Source organism: Mangifera indica, chromosome 12, assembly GCF_011075055.1.
Source record: "Mangifera indica cultivar Alphonso chromosome 12, CATAS_Mindica_2.1, whole genome shotgun sequence".
Lineage (NCBI taxonomy): Eukaryota > Viridiplantae > Streptophyta > Magnoliopsida > Sapindales > Anacardiaceae > Mangifera > Mangifera indica.
The window spans coordinates 980,530-998,242 of record NC_058148.1 but is presented as its reverse complement, the minus strand read 5'-3'; the positions used below and the strand labels follow the sequence as shown (position 1 = coordinate 998,242).

At 34.1% G+C, this 17,713-nt stretch overlaps 1 protein-coding gene across 1 annotated transcript in view; it reads left to right on the top strand.

The window, feature by feature from the left end:
* Nucleotides 1–17,422, top strand: part of LOC123192193 — a 54,030-nt gene extending 36,608 nt beyond the window's left edge. The window contains exon 6 of the mRNA XM_044604657.1: nt 17,145–17,422. The gene's annotated coding sequence lies outside the window, so the exon portion shown is untranslated. The remainder of the gene's footprint in view (nt 1–17,144) is intronic.
* Nucleotides 17,423–17,713: the final 291 nt, after the last annotated feature.

The window sequence follows — 17,713 nt, the reverse complement described above, 5'->3', positions numbered from 1 at the left end:
AGATTATGAATGTGATATTAAATATCAGCCGAGTAAAGCAAATGTGGTAGCCGATGCCTTGAGTAGAAAGATTGCTATAGCTCATCTCACTACTCAAATTGAGTTACAGGAAGAGTATCAGAGGGAACATATTGAGGTGATAAGGAGTTAAGTGGCCAGATTAGAAATTCAACCTAATCTCCTCAATGAAATAAAAGAGAAGCAAGTAGAAGATTTGTGGTGCCAGAAAATGAGTCAACAAATATGTGAGGGGAAAACAACTGAGTTTTAAATGATTGATGACATGCTCAAGTTCAGAAACAGGGTATGTATTCCCCAAGATCTGGAATTAAAAAAGAAAATCTTGAGTGAAGCACATGATACTTTACACTGCCCACCCTAGGGGAGTAAAGATGTACCAGGATTTAAAGAAAACTTATTGGTGGATAGGTATGAAGAAAGATATTGGAGACTATGCAGCTAAGTGCTTGGTATGTCAACAAGTCAAAACCGAGCATCAGAGACCTTCGGGTTTACTTCACCCATTTAGTATTCCTGAATGGAAGTGGGAAGATATTTCAATGGATTTCATCATTGGCCTACCTCGAGTACAAAAAGGTTATAATGCATTATGTGTGATTATAGATAGATTGACTAAATCGACCCATTTTATTCCAGTGAAAGATAGTTTTGCTTCAGATCAACTGGCCCAGATTTATATATAGGAGATTGTGAGATTACATGGTGTATCCAAAACTATTGTGTCAGATAGAGACCCTAAATTTGTTTCAGCTTTTTGGGTAGCTTACAAAGAGCATTGGGTACTAGGCTGGCATTTAGCACAGCATATCATCCTCAAACAGACGGCCAGACAGAAAGGGTGAATCAAATACTAGAGGATATGTTGAGGGCCTGTTGCTTAGATTACAAAATGACTTGGCATGAAATGGTTCCATTGATAGAATTTGCATATAATAATAGTTACCAGTCCACCATTAAAATGGCACCATATGAGGCTCTTTATGGAAGAAAGTGTAGATCTCCATTACATTGAGATGATATAGGAGAGCGAGATGATTTGAGTCAAGTTCTTGGGCCTAAGTTAACCCAGAGGATGGTGGAAGATATAAAGATTATCAAGACTAGATTGAAGCAAGCTCAGGACAGACAAAAGAGCTATATAGATTTGAAAAGGCACCATATTTCTATTGATATATATATATGTGTTTTGATGTATATGTGAATATATGCATATATATATATATATATATATATATATGGCTAGTTATGAAAATTGGTTATAAAGTTTCTGTGGGTGATTATTTTTATAATGGTTATTATTATGTACTTATTTTATTAATTGTAATTAAGTTTAGGAAAATCCAGTCGATTGATAAGACTGGTTTGTGTAAATTGCTAATTAGGAGTGTTACAGGGCATAATAAAAAGAGAGAAAAATATTCCCTGGGCCCTCTAAAATATGGGAACTCTTGCCATTTTTCTGTAACACACCTATTGATTCGGAGAGGTTACAAATACTGCAAGAAACTTTTGTTTGTTTTATGCTGTGAGTCCAAGCCTTGTTATCTTTACATTAACCTTGAATGAATCTTATGGTTCTCATCTACTTGGTTCATTAGGCTCATGTTGAGCAGTGGATTGATTTTGCTTCGCTGGAGATTGATGCCAATATCATTATTTTTTAGTTTAGACCCTGTATACCTTCCAGCAATGAGTTATAGTCCATAACTTTTTCATATTGGTCTCCAACTTGTCACATGTTAAATCGTTAGTTCTTTAATCTTCGAAATTAATTATTTCCCATGTATTCAATTTAGCTTTCCAAATTGTGCATTTGTTCGGTTTTGTATACCAAATCATGATCAGGATTTTGAGACATGTACGATCCCAAGGGTTATTCACTATAAATGGTTATGTGATTACAAGTACAATGTCACTATGAACAAGGTTGGTGGATTCCTGGATCTTGCTTGCAAGTTTGCATTTGGAAAGATGCTAGTGATTGGCTCTGAGCCTCCGTTCAAAGTCAAGGGGTTGTGGCTGTTCCGTGGGCAAGAAATTCCCCAATTTGTCATTGATGAGTGCTTTGACATGGAGTTGACGTCTAGTATTTTGTGATGGTATGACTTGTATTCTGTCAACAGTTTTATGTATCTTTTTAGTACAATTCGCATATTTATGCTTCGAAATGTGGATCGGTAGAGTCAGATTTTTCTGTTGCTTTTGATTGGGTTGATCAGTGATGTTATCATACTTAGTCCAATCGTCCACCGTGTTAAAAATCTAATTTTTCTAGTGTATTATAAGAGTATTTTTTTTTATTTTTAAAGTTTGAAATTTATTAAGTAACAATTCTGTCATTCACTTATGAAAAAAAAATATTATTCCCCATCTATAAAATAAATAATATTTTTAAAATGTATTGATTTGTATCTATGAAATTAATAGTACAATCGAATGAGCACATAATGATATGTTTATCATATTTTACGAATTTTTTATTTATTTAAGGTTTGTATTTTTTTATTTGTATTGTATTGTATCATTTTTTATTTGTATTAATTTAATAATATAACATGCATACGAATAACCAAGATGCTCTCATATTTCAACTTTTATATATGAACAATATCATGTGTATTTACTTTCAATACATAAATTAATATACATTTATGTGTGTTATATGTGATTGCGTATTATTTTATTTTTATTCAAAATCACCTAATCAGATAATAATATATATTAAATATATATCCATTTGTATATTTAAACTCTCAAAATGAGTATGCATAATTTTATTATTTATATATAGACCAAAAGACTTATAACTACCTAAGGTTTGGTTCATTGCCAAATTGATACATGCAATTTTCTGAAAATTCAAATATTCACCCATCGTCGAACTTCTGAAAAGTTCTCTATTAGTCATAGGGGTAAAACATGTCACTTCATTAGCAGCATTGAAAAATATATAATTTTATCTCATTTTCTCCTTAGGTTTAAAAAACTGATAATTTCACTTTTATCCCAACATTTTTAGTTTTGAAAAGCGACTTTTTTCTTCACTCTCTGGCCACCATCTTCGTCTTTGGCAACGTTCACTTCCCACCCTAAACCATCACTGATCATCTCTCTCTATTGATGTACAAAGATGAAGATGAATCGTCTTCGTCTTTATCAATGAACAGACGAAGATCTCTTGATAAAGTCTTCATCTTCATCTCTTTGTTGATGAAGAGAGACAAGGATGATCGTCTCTCTTTGTCGACGAAGAGATGAGGAGGAATTCGTCTTTGTCTCTCCATCGAAAAATTTGTCTTCATCTTCATGCACCAATGTAGAGATCCAACCAACAATGGGTTAGGGTGGAAAGAGAAGATCGTTGGAGACAAAAATGGTTGTCAGAGAGTGAAGAAAAAAACCCTAGAGAATGAACGAGGGGCAGAGTCACTTTTCAAAAATAGAAAAGTTAAAACTAGAGTAAAATTATTAGTTTTTTTCTTCATCTTCATCTTCATGCACCAATAATTAATTTTTATATATAGAAAATAATAGATATATTTAAAACAATACCTTAACTGTGCGTTTTATTTTCAAACAGGTTGCAGTGAAGAGATGCAAGAATTTGGAAAGGGGTGCGGGAAGGGAATGGGTGCTTTGAAAACTGACGGAAAATTGAGAAAAGGTGCGGAAATGGTCGTTAATTTGGAAAGGGGTGCGAAAACCTTGCGGAAATTTGAGAAAGGTTGTAGAAATGGTGGATAATTTGGAAAGGGGTGCGGAAACCTTGCAGAAATTTGAGAAAGGCTGCGAAAATGGTTGACAATTTGGAACGGAGTGCGAAAAACCTTGCAGAAATTTGAGAAAGGCTATGGAAATGGTGGATAATTTGGAAAGAGGTGCGGAAACCTTACAGAAATTTGAGAAATGGTGCTAAAATGGTTGATAATTTGGAAAGGGGTGCAGGAATTTGTGAAAAGGTGCGACAAGTATTACGGGTGCCTGGAAGATGTGAAAATTGTGGAAAAGGTGCAGTGGCAAATGTCGAAAGGATGCGGGAATTGTTGAAAGGGTACGACCATTTTTGAAAGGGTGCGGTAGTTTCTGAAAGGGTGCGAAAATTGCCGAAAGGGTGCGGGAATTGTTGAAATGGTATGGCAATTTTTGAAAGGGTGCGGTAGTTTCTGAAAAGGTGCCACAAGTGCTAAAAGGGTACAATAATTGTTGAATAAGTATGGCAATTTCTAAAAGGTTGCGGTAGTTTCTGAAAGGGTGCAAGAATTATCAAAAGGGTGTGGGAATTACTGAAATGGTGTGACAGTTTCTGAATGGGTGCAAGAATTGTCAAAAGGGTGCAGGAATTGCTAAAAAGGTGCAACAGTTTCTGAAAAGGTACGACAATTACCGAAAGGGTACGAGAAATTGCAGAAAGGGTGTGACAAGCATTGTGGGCACTTGGAAGGTGCAGGAATTGTTGAACGGGTGCGACAACAAGTGCAACGGTGCATGGATGGGTGCATTGCATTATAATCTAACGGGTGCGTGAAAACCCTAATGTTCAGACATGTGCATGCATGCACAACTTATCATTTTTAATGAAAACCTTTATTAAGAAAATTTAAAAGAAGTTAATAATTATTTTTAATAAGAAGAGAATTCAATTCTTCATTAATATTTAGTTAGGGTAGATTTGCGGCAGATGAAAGTATTTACTGTAATATTAATAAAACTACGATTATTTACTTTCTCTAGAAAGAAATTATTGTTATTTCACAAAGATCTCTTTGTTTCTTCACTTATTTTTAATATTCCAAATCTGTGTTATAACTTCAATCTCACATTTTTGTTCTTGAATTCATCTATTAGAAAGAATGGTAGGAGTGATGTTTATGCTAGGATTCAGAAGAGAATGGCACAACGATGAAGGTAATAACCTCAAATATATTGGTGGATTTCAGAAATTATTTTCAGCTAATAAAAGAATCAATTACGAAGGATTTAAGGAAGGAGTATGTTATTGTTTAGGTATCGATCAAAGTTTTAATGAAATTAAAATTTATATGCCAAATCTAACAAAGTTTAGCGATTCACCTTATTTATTGAAAGATGATTATGATATCCGAATGATGATGTAGTTATGTAAGTCTCGCAAAAAGTCTCTTTTTTTTCTTGAAGTGGTTTTACAGTAAAATTAATTTCGAGATAATTACCAACAATATTCACAACCGGATCGAGAGATTCATCAAGAGATTCATTAAGAGATTCAACAAAATCCATCAACCGAAGTTCATTCCATGGATAACATATATACACAACCATAAAGTGTACCAGAAAGTATACCAGAAAGTGTTCTAGAAAGTGTACTAGGAAGTAACAAGATAAATATAGATAGTATTGAGAATGATATTGGTTGGAATCCTTTTTCTCAAGACTTGGCATATGCTGAAAGAGGCCCAGAACCCATATAGGGTACACCTGAAGGCTGTTATCAAACAGATGATTTACCAAGGAATGATATTAACCTTCAAGAAGAAGATGAATATTGTGGTTGTGATAACAAGGGTGATAGAGATTATAATAGTGCGAAAATGTGTGATTATGTTGTTGATGATACAAGGGTTGGTACGTTAGTGATAGCACCTAAAAGTTTAGTTGGTTGCAATCCATTTTTTGGTGTTCCAAAACCCTACAGAGATGTTGAAAATTAAGGAATTATAGTTCATACTGTTGCACCATCAGGCGACAAATTCAAAGTGACATACCAATTTGCATCTAAACAAGTTTTAAAAGATACATTATATAGAGATGCAATAGAAAATGGTTATCAATTCAAGGTCTCGAGCTCAAATAAGAAGAGATGAGATATAAAGTGTTTACATCAACAATGCAAATGGAAAGCGGGAGGGGTCAAGTTAAGTAATAGCGATATATTTGTGTTACATAAATTAGGAGCACATACTTGTCCTTGCGATATCATAAGTCCTCACCACGGGCAAGCAGGTAAAAGGGCACTTGGAAAAATCTTACAGACCTTATTTACTGCTAAGGATTGTGTGTATAGGCCGAAAGAAATTATAACAGATATGGCAGATAGGTTTCAAATTGATATATCTTATGCACAAGCTTGGCGTGCAAAGAATTGAGCATTAAACGAAATTAGAGATTCATCGGAAGAGTTATTTAGATTATTACCACTATTTTGTTACAACCTTCAACAACAAAAACTTGGTACTATTACACAAATTGAAACTAACTTAGATAATCGATTTCAATTTATTTTCATATATTTAGGATGCTCTATTAGAGCATTCCGTGAGTATTGTTGTCCTGTTATTTGTATTGATGGAACATTTTTTGGGGGACACTTTTTATTGCTGTGGGCAAGGACGAAAACAATCAAATTTATCCAATTGCATTCAGAGTTGGCGGAAGGGAGAAAACGATAACTTGGACCTTGTTTCTCCGAGCGTTGCACAAATGTATTGGCGATCTCACTAATCTAGCAATCATCTCAAATAGACCCCAAGCCATCACTCGTTCTGTGAGAGAGGTGTTTCCAAATGTACATCATGGCTGGTGTAACCATCATATAAAAGGAAATATGCATGCTCGGTATAAGCAAACAAAACATATAGAGAGATTATTTTGGAGAGCGGCGAAGGCTTATTGAACAAAGGATTTTGAGGAGGCTTTGCATATGATTAAAGCTAAAAACCCCCCTGCAGCTGCTTATTTGGAAGGGATAGACTATGCACGGTGGGCTTGTGCTTACTTTCTTGGCTTCCGATATAACATTATGACCACAAATATTGCTGAATCGTTTAATGCTTTGACACGACATACACGTAAATTGCCAGTGGTTATGCTCATTGAATTCCTACGTTCGACCTTACAAAAATGGTTTTATACTTGTCGTAATATGGTAGGTACAAACCTCCTAAAATTGTTACTCTTCGCAATATGATAGGTACAAATCATCAATGTCTGTATTTTCTAATTTTTCAAATGTTATAATATCTTTTAGATACTTGTACTCATCTTCTGACTCCATGGGCTGAAGAAAAGTTAGCCAATCATATTCGCAAATCAGCTATTATGATTATCAAACCAATAACCATTGATAGATATGAAGTGTATAGTTCTAGTAGATCTGTCGCTATAGTCAATCTTACAACAAAAGAATGCAGTTGTAAAAAATTTCAACTATCACAGATAGCATGCATATATGTTGCGACAATTGCCAGATTTCAAAACCTCTCAAATTGTTATCCTTGGGTAAATAAATATTACTCAACTGAATATTGGAAAGTTTTTTACCGAGAGGCTATTAAACCTTTAGGTGATCCTTTCGAATGGGTGCAACTTGAAGATATTTGTATAGTTAATCCACCACAAATGCAACAGCGATGTTCTAGTCGTCCATCAGAATATAATAGAAAACCGTCAGAAGGAGAAAAAATCTGTCAAGTTGAATATAGCAGATGTCATCAAAAAAGGCACACATGTTTAGTTTGTACAAATCCCTTAACTAAGGCTACAACATCTTCAGTAGGTATGGGTTTCTCGGAAAGAATATAAATAAATTCATATATATTATTTCTTCAGCGGATATGTTTTTTGCATATAAAAAAAAGTAGGTATATTAAACTGCCGTAGCGCATATGATGTATATATGTTTTATTAATAATTCTATTTCTTTAACGGAAAATAAACCGCACCGTTTGGCCTGCTATTTTTTTCATTTTTTGTTATTTTAGCCTGGAAATAATTCATTACATCGTTATTTTATAATAGGAATACAAATTTAACAAATTAACAGAATCATTTAGGCAATTATTTACAGTATTACGTAAAAAATTCGGCAGCATCTCTTCTATATTTTCAACAATTCCTAACCTGTATATAGCAAATCCAAAAGAAACTGTACTCCAATATATATATATATATATATATCCGTCAACCCAAACTCCAGCCACATCAACATATCAATCAAAATATACAATATCAAATACCTGAAATGTTATTAATCAACTCATGCATGCATACGACTAAAACTTAATACATATTAACCAATTAATACAAAATATATATATATATATATATATATATATATATATATATATATATATATATATATATATATATATATATATATATATATAATTGACATACTATACAAAAAAAAAAAAGGAATATTCATAAGTTTATATATAATACAAAAAATCAAAAAAAGATTGAATTCCCGCCATGCTTCCATATTTTTGATGCAACCACACAATGCATGACAGAAGCATTCTTTGCCCTAAAAGTTAATCTCTTGCCAGTGGCGAGATACTCTAAAATATCTAATGAGAATATCCAGCAGTCACCGGAGGCAGGGCCTTGTTGTGGTACATCTACGCATCTTGTGATGGTCTATGGTTCTAACTTTGGCTCAAGACCCCGTGACTCCCACTAGTTGGTCGCATTAATAATAGACAGAAGAGAAAAATAACGTTTCATAGCCTCTAAGAACTTCTCTGTAGAGTCAAAAAATGCTTTCGATGAGTCATACACCGTCAAAGTCCACACATTTAGGTTTAATTCACTGCATGCCCAGTATTGAGATTCATAATTGATTGGAATATAAATCTGTAATAAAATAAATTCATTACCATCAATCAAAATTTGTCTAATATACTTTACCAAAATAATATATAAATATCAATTTAAATAATACAAACCCGATCAACATTAGCCCATGAAATATAACCTCTATGTAAGTCTGGATCATTTATCCCTTCAATCGGATCTAATAATAATCGTGGCCATCGATAATTATCTAACCCATAATTTTCTTGTTCTTTTATTATATACGATAACCGTCCATCAAAAGAAGTTTCGACACAAGTCCATTTAGCAGATGGAAATGTATGTCGTAATATCACTAGATAACTATCGATATGCTGAAAAGTAAAATAATATTACAACAAGTGAGCAAACATTATAAAATAATAATATAATATAAAAAAAATGTAACTTTTGCCTTTTAAAGATTAATATACCTGATCCAGTAGCCATTGGTTATCTTCACATAATAGCTTCTACCACTTTATTTTATCGCATGGTCCATATAAATAAGTGTTGCCCAAACCTAGTTTTGGAAGGTCTCCATACCATTGCAAATATTCCCACATATTATTTTCTGCATCCTCTTTGGAGGTTACCTGATACACTGCCCGTGCACGATGATGTTCGAAAGGATCAGTGTATGGGCTCCGGAGTGCTATACCCTTCTTCATTATCATTCTGTGTAATGTCCTTCGAGTAATAGAACGGTGCTCTGATTGAGTTTTATTTGTGACATCCACTGTTTGTTGGATATCTATATCAAACTGATCAAAATACTCAAACAGTACTTCTGTTGGCTCATCCTGAAAATAAAAAACAAAATACTAATCAATTTTCAAAATAACATTTTCACTTATTAAAAAATGTAATATGTCAGAATATAGTTTAAAGATATACCACTTCTGTTAGGCTTGTTGGGTTTGTATGGTGCGTATGTTGAAGCTCTGTCAACTTGGCTTCTATGGATGCTTGACGTGCTTCAAGTAGTGTTTGCCACTCATTGATGTTTCCAAGTCGTTCATTAACTTTTTGTATGAACCCTTGTAGAAGTTCTTGAAGTCTATCAAATTTATCATCATCTATTCGGGTAGATGCACTTGGAATATTACAAGTATATATTTTTTCAGTCGGTTGAGGCGATGATGTAAAAGCACTACGCTCAAGTTGTTGCATAGTTGATGGCACATAACTACTTATAAATGAACTCCGTCGTCTACGAATAGGAGTACTCCAACTTACAAGTGCAAATTGGATATCTGGAGGTGATGTAACATTACATAGGATGTCTAAAGGAGAGGTTACACCAGGTAGGATGTCTGGAGGGGATGTTACAACGACAGGAGAAGTAGTATCAGATTTTTCTAGATCATCAATGTCATCTATAACATCTTCGTAATACGATGATTGCCTCTCAACTTTGGATGCAATCATACGAGAGGTGACAACATCCTAAAAATATTCAAATCAAGTTTATTAAGAGGGGTTTAAAGTCAACTAATAATAAAGTATGTATCATGCATAAGAACTTACTTCAGAAGAGTTTAAAATACGATCCATCTCTTCCCAGCTTGAAACTTCTAAACTTCTCCACCTTAACATTCGAGGGATTGTCTTAACCGATTTACAAACCACAAAACTTTCCAAATTATTAAGCATCTCATATATCCAAATCTGTCATTCAAAAATGCACATACTGTAAATAAATAAAATGAGCAAACATATATACTAATAAAATATTAAAAAGGGGTTAATATTACCTGAAATGCTAAAGTACATCCTCGTATACCGTAAGTTAATATTGGGATATCATTTGAATTTGATGGATACAATCTAGAAACTTCATTGTATTGTTTAAGTAAAGCATCACCCAAAGATTTAACTGTCATCCTCCAAACAAGCGTACCCTAGGGATATGAGTTAAAAGTATCCCGATCATCAAAAATACTTAAAATGTTCTTTGGAATAGTTTTTCTATTATCTGATCCTAACAGTGCAAAATGAAGTAGATATAGACCTGATATTTTAATGGCATCCTCATTATTGTCTACCCATACTCTTTCTTTAAATACTGCTGCTAAATCACCATAGGTAACAACCCTTTTACCTGAAAAATAATGAGATTTCAATCGTGATTTTCCTATAACTTTCCTCTTAACCATTTCCCTACTGAATTTTAATCTTGTTATTAGAGCAAATTCAACATGACCAAATATACAGTCCACCCTATTAAGCCGAAACCACAATTCCTCTCCCACCACTCCTTTGTTGATTTGTCAAAATAGCACAAAATGCAATAAACTAGAGCTATGCTTCAAAGTTTCCATCTTAAAAAATCGCCCGAAGCAACATCTTTTAAACAATTTTTTCTGGGCATTAGTAAGGGCATTTCTGATTTCTTTGACAATTTCTTCATGACCTCTAACTTTTAACTTCGCAAAAAAATAATGGCTGTCGTTGTACCTCCTTTCTCTAAGAAGTTCATTAACTCCATTTTCCTAAGAAGCAATCAACATGTTCAAAAAAATAAGGAAAATGTTGGAAGGTTAAGGTAATATAACTAATATAATCCAACAAATTGCAAATAGATGAGAAAATATGTGAAGGGGTGTGTAGAAGTGCAAAGAGGTGTGGGAAAGTGTGAATAGGTGCGGCCAAGAGTTAAAAGGGTGCGTGGAAGTTCAAAGGGGTGCAGGAAAATGTTAAGAGGTGCGTGGATGTGCAAAGGGGTGAGGCAAAATGTTAAAGGGTGCAACAAACTGTGAAGGGGTACGACAAAGTGTTAACGGGTGCGACAAACTGTGAAGGGGTGTGGCAAAGTGTTAAAGGGTGCGGCAAACTGTGAAAGGGTGCATGAAAATGTCAATGGGTGTTGCAAAGTGTTAACGGTTGCGTGGCTAAGTGAAGGGTACATGGAAGCACTGCTAAGGGTGCGTGGAAGTGCTACTAAGGGGGTGCGTCGATGAGTGAAAGGTGCGTAGAAGTGCTTATGGGTGCGATGATACGTGAAAGGGTGTGGGAAAATGTGAATAGGTGCGTGAATGTATTAACAGTGTGAAATCAACCAACGCAATGCAATAAATCTGGCAAAATCACATCCAGAACCAACATAGTCAAACCGACAAATCAATCACAAACCCTAAACAATGAACAACCAATCGATATACATACATCTAACCAACCAAACGAAAACCTAAATCTCATACAATATGCCAAAGCCGAATCAATGTTAACAAAAATACAATGTGATAATGTCGAATCAATGGTAAGAACAAATACGCACCTAAGACGATTGAGACTACTCGAACGACATTGTCGTAGTTTTCTGACAAGGATTTTCTGACGGTGAATAATTTTGGTTTTAACTGAAGTTTTGTTTTTGGCTGTCGATGTTTGGTTGAAGTTTTGATTTGTAATATGAAAGTTATTAGAAAAAGTTAGGGTTAAGTTTCTAACTGAATGTTACACGCCATGCGCCCAACAATGAGTTGTCACACAGTTCACGCACCCTTTCAAAAAATGTCACACCCTTTCAGAAAATGCCACACCCTTTTAGAAAATGCCATACCCTTTCATGCACCCACCATGCTTGTCAAACCCTTTTAGCAATTCTTGTACCCTTTCAGAAACTTCCACACCCTTTCAGATGTTGTCGCACCTTTTCCACACCCTTACAGAAGCTTTTGCACCCTTTTTGTAATTGTCGCACCCTTTCAACAATTGCCACAATTTCCACACACCCTTCATGGTTGACGTACCCTTTCAGTAATTTCTGTACCCTTTCAGAAATTGTCACACCTTTTTAGAGCCTGTCGCACTCTTTCAAAAGCTGTTGCACCCTTTTCACACCCTTACAGAAGTTGTCGCACCCTTTTCACACCCTTTCAGAAACTGCCACACCCTTTCAGAAACTATTGCACCTTTTCCATAATTGTCGCACCTTTTCAGAAACTGTCGCACCCTTTTCATAATTGTTGCACCCTTTCCATAATTGTCACACCCTTTTCGAACCCTTACAGAAGTTATCGCACCCTTTTTACACCCTTTCAGAAACTGTCACACCTTTTCAGAAACTACCGCACCCTTTTCACAATTGTCGCACCCTTTTCGTAATTGTTGCACCCTTTCAGAAGCTGTCACACCTTTTTCGCAATTGTTACACCCTTTCAGAAGCTGCTGCATCCTTACAAAAGCTGTCGCACCCTTTTTGCACCCTTTCAGAAACTACTACACCCTTTCCGCAATAGCTGCACCTTTTTAGAAGTTGTCGCACTCTTTTCGCACCCTTTCAAAAAATATCGCACGCTTTTAGAAGTTGTCGCACCCTTTCTGCAATTGCCACACCCTTTCAGAAAAAACTTAACATTTTCTATTTTTTAATTTATAAATTTTATTCATTACAGATAATTTAAAAAAAAACTTAACATTTTCGATATAAACAATCAATTATTTTATAAAAATTAATCTATTTTTTAATTTATAAATTTTATTCATTACAGATAATTTAGAGAAAAACGTAATATTTTTTATATATAAGAATAAATTATTTTATAAAATATTAATCTATTTTTTAATTTATAAATATTACGGTAATTTAATTTTAATGTTTTTCGTGAAAGGAAAACAATTAATCGAGGAAATTCTACGGTAAAGTGAGAAATTAGAAGAAGGGTATTTTTGGAATGAAAACAACGATTTGCTGAAAAAGGTAAAATGTAAAAATTGTTGCCGAAAAAGGTTTAGGCGGGAATGCGGCTGCCTATTTTAATTAATATCCCTATAAATAAGTAACTATATTTAATATGTATATATGTCAACTGTTGTTGATATTATCTTTCATCGTTTCTATAATTTATTCTTAACAAATTTTATTAACGCAATATTTTTTTAAAACATTCAAATCGATTCAGATTGTATCAGATTACTTTTGTGTAAACCCTAACACTACTCAATTTAATTTCAACTCTTATCAAGTTAACCCAAATTAAATTTCGTGTCTACAAAACTAAATCTTAACCTAATTTTTTTTGTCACTCATTCCCTTACTTGCATATGTATAGTTATAGGTCATTGTGATGGCTACAAGATGAGCAACGGTCTGCGGGCATAAAGTTGTGAGGCATTTACATCATGTCATTTCTCCAACTTTTATTTTATTATGATTTATTTATGTATTTGACTATACATATTTATGGTTTTCAGTTTTATTTTGATGATTGGACATTTTTTACACACTTTAATTTGTTTTTGACAAGGGTATTTTAGTAATTTTTGCAAGTTAATATATGAGTTTTATTCAAAGACTTTTATAAAGTTTATTATGCATTTTGAATTAAGTGCATGTTCTAAATAGCCAAGTCGATGACATCTTCCTCTAAATGGCAGTACTTCTAGAAGGGGTGTTATAATGTTAGTACCCATTATTACCTCTGAATTAACATGTTCATCAATCTGTACGAAATAGTCCTTGTTCCTAGTCATATGGTTGTTGCAACCATTATCTAAGTACCACACTTCCAAAGACAAGTCAACATTAGTAACCAAACATGCAACTAATAAATTATCTAAACATTCATCCTTTCCTTCATAGAAATTAGCTTGCTCCTTTATTGGGCAATTTTTTGCAATATAGCCAAATTTCTTATAGTAGTAACATTGAAACGATTTTTTATCATGTTCTAGTTTAAACCAACATTCCTTCTCCATGTGATTAGTTTTACCACAATGAGGACAAACAAGAAAAGAATTATTAGTACCTTGACTTTCCTTTTTCTCTTGGCCATTTACTCTATCGCGACCTCTTCCATGACTAGCATATCCACATCCTCGAGCTCTCCTACCACCAAAACCACATCTTCTAAAATCTCCAATTTCTTTTGCATCTCAACCTTTGTTTACAAGGCTTGCTCTGCCAATGTCCCAGTTGATCTCTTCCCCCGTTCTTTATGAGATTCTAGAGAACCCATTAATTTAACTAATGAGTACTCGAACAAGTCCTTTGACTGTTCAATAGTTGTAACCACAACTAAATTTAGGTATAAGGCTTCTCAAAATCTTCTCTATAACATTCTGTTCACGTAACTCCTTATCCAATGCCTTAATCTAATTCACAATGGTTGAAATTTTGACCCAAAAACCTTGCATGGAGTTAGAGGATTTCATCAATAAATTCTCAAATTCTTGCCATAACGTCTATAATTTCACTATTATGACTTTACTTGAACATTGATACTGTTCCTAAAGCAAATCCCATTTTTTCTTTAAAGTGTTTGCTCCCATCACTCTTGGAAATAAAGCATCATCCATAGCTTGTTGAATGAAAAAAAAAAAAGCCTTGGCATCTTTCTTTCGCTTTTCCTTTAATTCATTCCTCTACATTATTGTTAATCTTGGAAGTTATTTAGGATCAACAAGTTCTTCAAAACCCATCTCAACTGAATCCCACAGATCTTGAGATCTAAATAAGGTCCTCATTTTTATGACCTAAAACTAATAATTGGTATCATTCAAATTGGAACCTATTGAGCAACACTGTTGTTGGTGAGTTTCATCCTTCTCTTTATCTAACTCTTTTTACCTCTCGTGTTTTCAATTTATTTCTCCTGCATTTTCACTTTGTGGACTCCCAAAACTTTTGCTCTCTTGGTGACTTGACAACTCACCCTATTAACTTGCTCTGATACCAAATATTGACAGAATAATAAGTAAAATAGGACTTGAACTGTGGCTATTGATTTTTATTCCACACTACTCAAAATGCAACATTAGGTTTATACTACAAAATAAGAGACATTTTAGCAAAAGAAATCTCAACTATTTTGATTGCACATACTAATAAATAAAAGCTAAATAAAATGAACAAACCCGGAAAATGCTCACCGACAAGTTTGGATTATACAAAAAAAAAAAATAGTCTTTAGTAAAGAAAAAATAATGAGAAAATAAATATCTTGTCATTATAGATATTATTTTCATGGTTTTTGTGACAAATTAGTTATATTCTCATTTAAACTAAATAAATTTATATTTTTAGCGAGAAAATTTTTAAATTTCTTACTAAAAAACTGACAAGTCCATTGTTATTGATAAGGTTGAACTATCGGCTTAAATTCGAACTGAGTTCAAATAGAGAGGGTTAACTCATTTTTTAAATAGAATCGAACTCGAACTTAAACTAAAAAAAAATTTGATTCAATTTAACTCACGAGTCAGGGGATGACTTGATTTAATTCAAACTTAATTTGTGATTCAATTTGGATTTAGTTGTGATAAATTTGAATCAATCTGAATCAACTAAGTTGGATTTCATGACTGACCTGACTCGGTTTAAATTCAACTTTAAATCTATTTAACCAAGGTATACCCACCTAATTGATATTTACTTACCGCATTTATATTTATTTTTATTTTTTTAACAAATTAGCTCAGACAATTTCCACAAGGAAACAGTCTCGTATTTAGGATTTGTTTTTTCACAAGATCTAGGGTTGTGTTTCGAGTTTTCAGAGCCATAAGTGAGGTGTTTGAAGGATACGAGCGCCAATACTGCAAGCTCTCTGCAAATCTTTCCAGAATATGCAACTCAACTTCTCTCCTTTCCGATACAGGTATTGTCATACTCAAACACTCGTCATATCTAACTCAATTATCAGTTACTTGATACTTCAGTTTTACAGATCAGAAGAAGGAAAAGGTTCCGGAGATAAAATCTGGTCTAGATGATGCTGACGTTTTGGTACTGTATTTTTAATGATTATTGTAACTTAAATTTTATGTTTTTAGTTATAGTTTGATGTTCGATTTCGGAAAATCGGTTAAGGTCCATTATCCATGTCAATATACTATCGAATTACATGTAGAGTTAAGGTCCACCTAAGTATTTGTAGATGTTGCAGGTTTGTGCTGTTTTTCAATTTACGGAAAACTAATTACTTTTAGATGCTATTGGTTTTCATATATTTATTAATTTATTCTGTTCTGTAGTTTTCCTTTTCAGCATTTGGCTTAAATTTTTGTAGCATTTGTGCATGGCTTAAACAATATTTTCATTCGGATGGTGATAAATAGGGCTGGATTCGAGCCGAGCCAGCTCGAGCTCGAGCTCGGCTCGGCTCGGTTCGAGCCCGAAACGAGCCGGGCTCAGCTCAGCTCGATCGAGCTCGAGCCGAGCTCGAGCTGGCTCGGGTTGACTCGGTATATTTTTTAAAAAAATTTTTTATACAAAACGACGTCGTTTTGATCCATATATATATACAAAACGGTGTCGTTTCGATATAATAAACGAGCCGAGCCGAGCCGTTACCGAGCCGAACTCGAGCCGAGCCGAATTCGGCTCGAGTCGAGCTCGAGCCGAACTCGAGCCGGCCCTTAAAAAGCCGAGCCGAATTCGGCTCGAGTCGAGCTCGAGCCGAACTCGAGCCGGCCCTTAAAAAGCCGAGCCGAACTCGAGCCGGCCCTTAAAAAGCCGAGCCGAGCCCGAGCTGGCTGCGAGCCGAGCTCGGCTCGGCTCGAATCCAGCCCTAGTGATAAACAATGAAGTCAATCTTTATGCCACATCATTTTGTATGATAAGATTTATGGAAATCCTATGCATACATTAGATAGTCATTTTAATAGTGTTCTTAATCTCAATATTATCATAACCAATGGTACAAATAATAATGTTAGAATTATTATAGTGTTGAGTGACCTCATCAATAGGTGGCGACAATTCTCACATTTCAAAGTTGTTAGCTAACAGCTTAGTACAACATATGGGTGTACGTTATAAACGTGTTAATATATTGGACAGACCTGACAAGATGATTTCCAAATGGATGATTGGTTTAGTGTCTATAGAATAAGTCCTCTAACTCACGGGTACATGTTTTCTTTAAACTTGAGGTCACCAAACGTCTTGTACAATTATTAGTATGGTTTGACATTATTCAACATGTAATTGTAACTAGGGTAACTATAAAGGTAATGTAATGCCCCTCTCTAGTTACATATTCTTACCTAGAATATGTACTTGAAGTAATGTGTTAATTTTAACTTTTAATAATAATTACAATAAATAACAAATAAATGCATGGTACTCAACATAAATAACCACAATCTCAAAAGT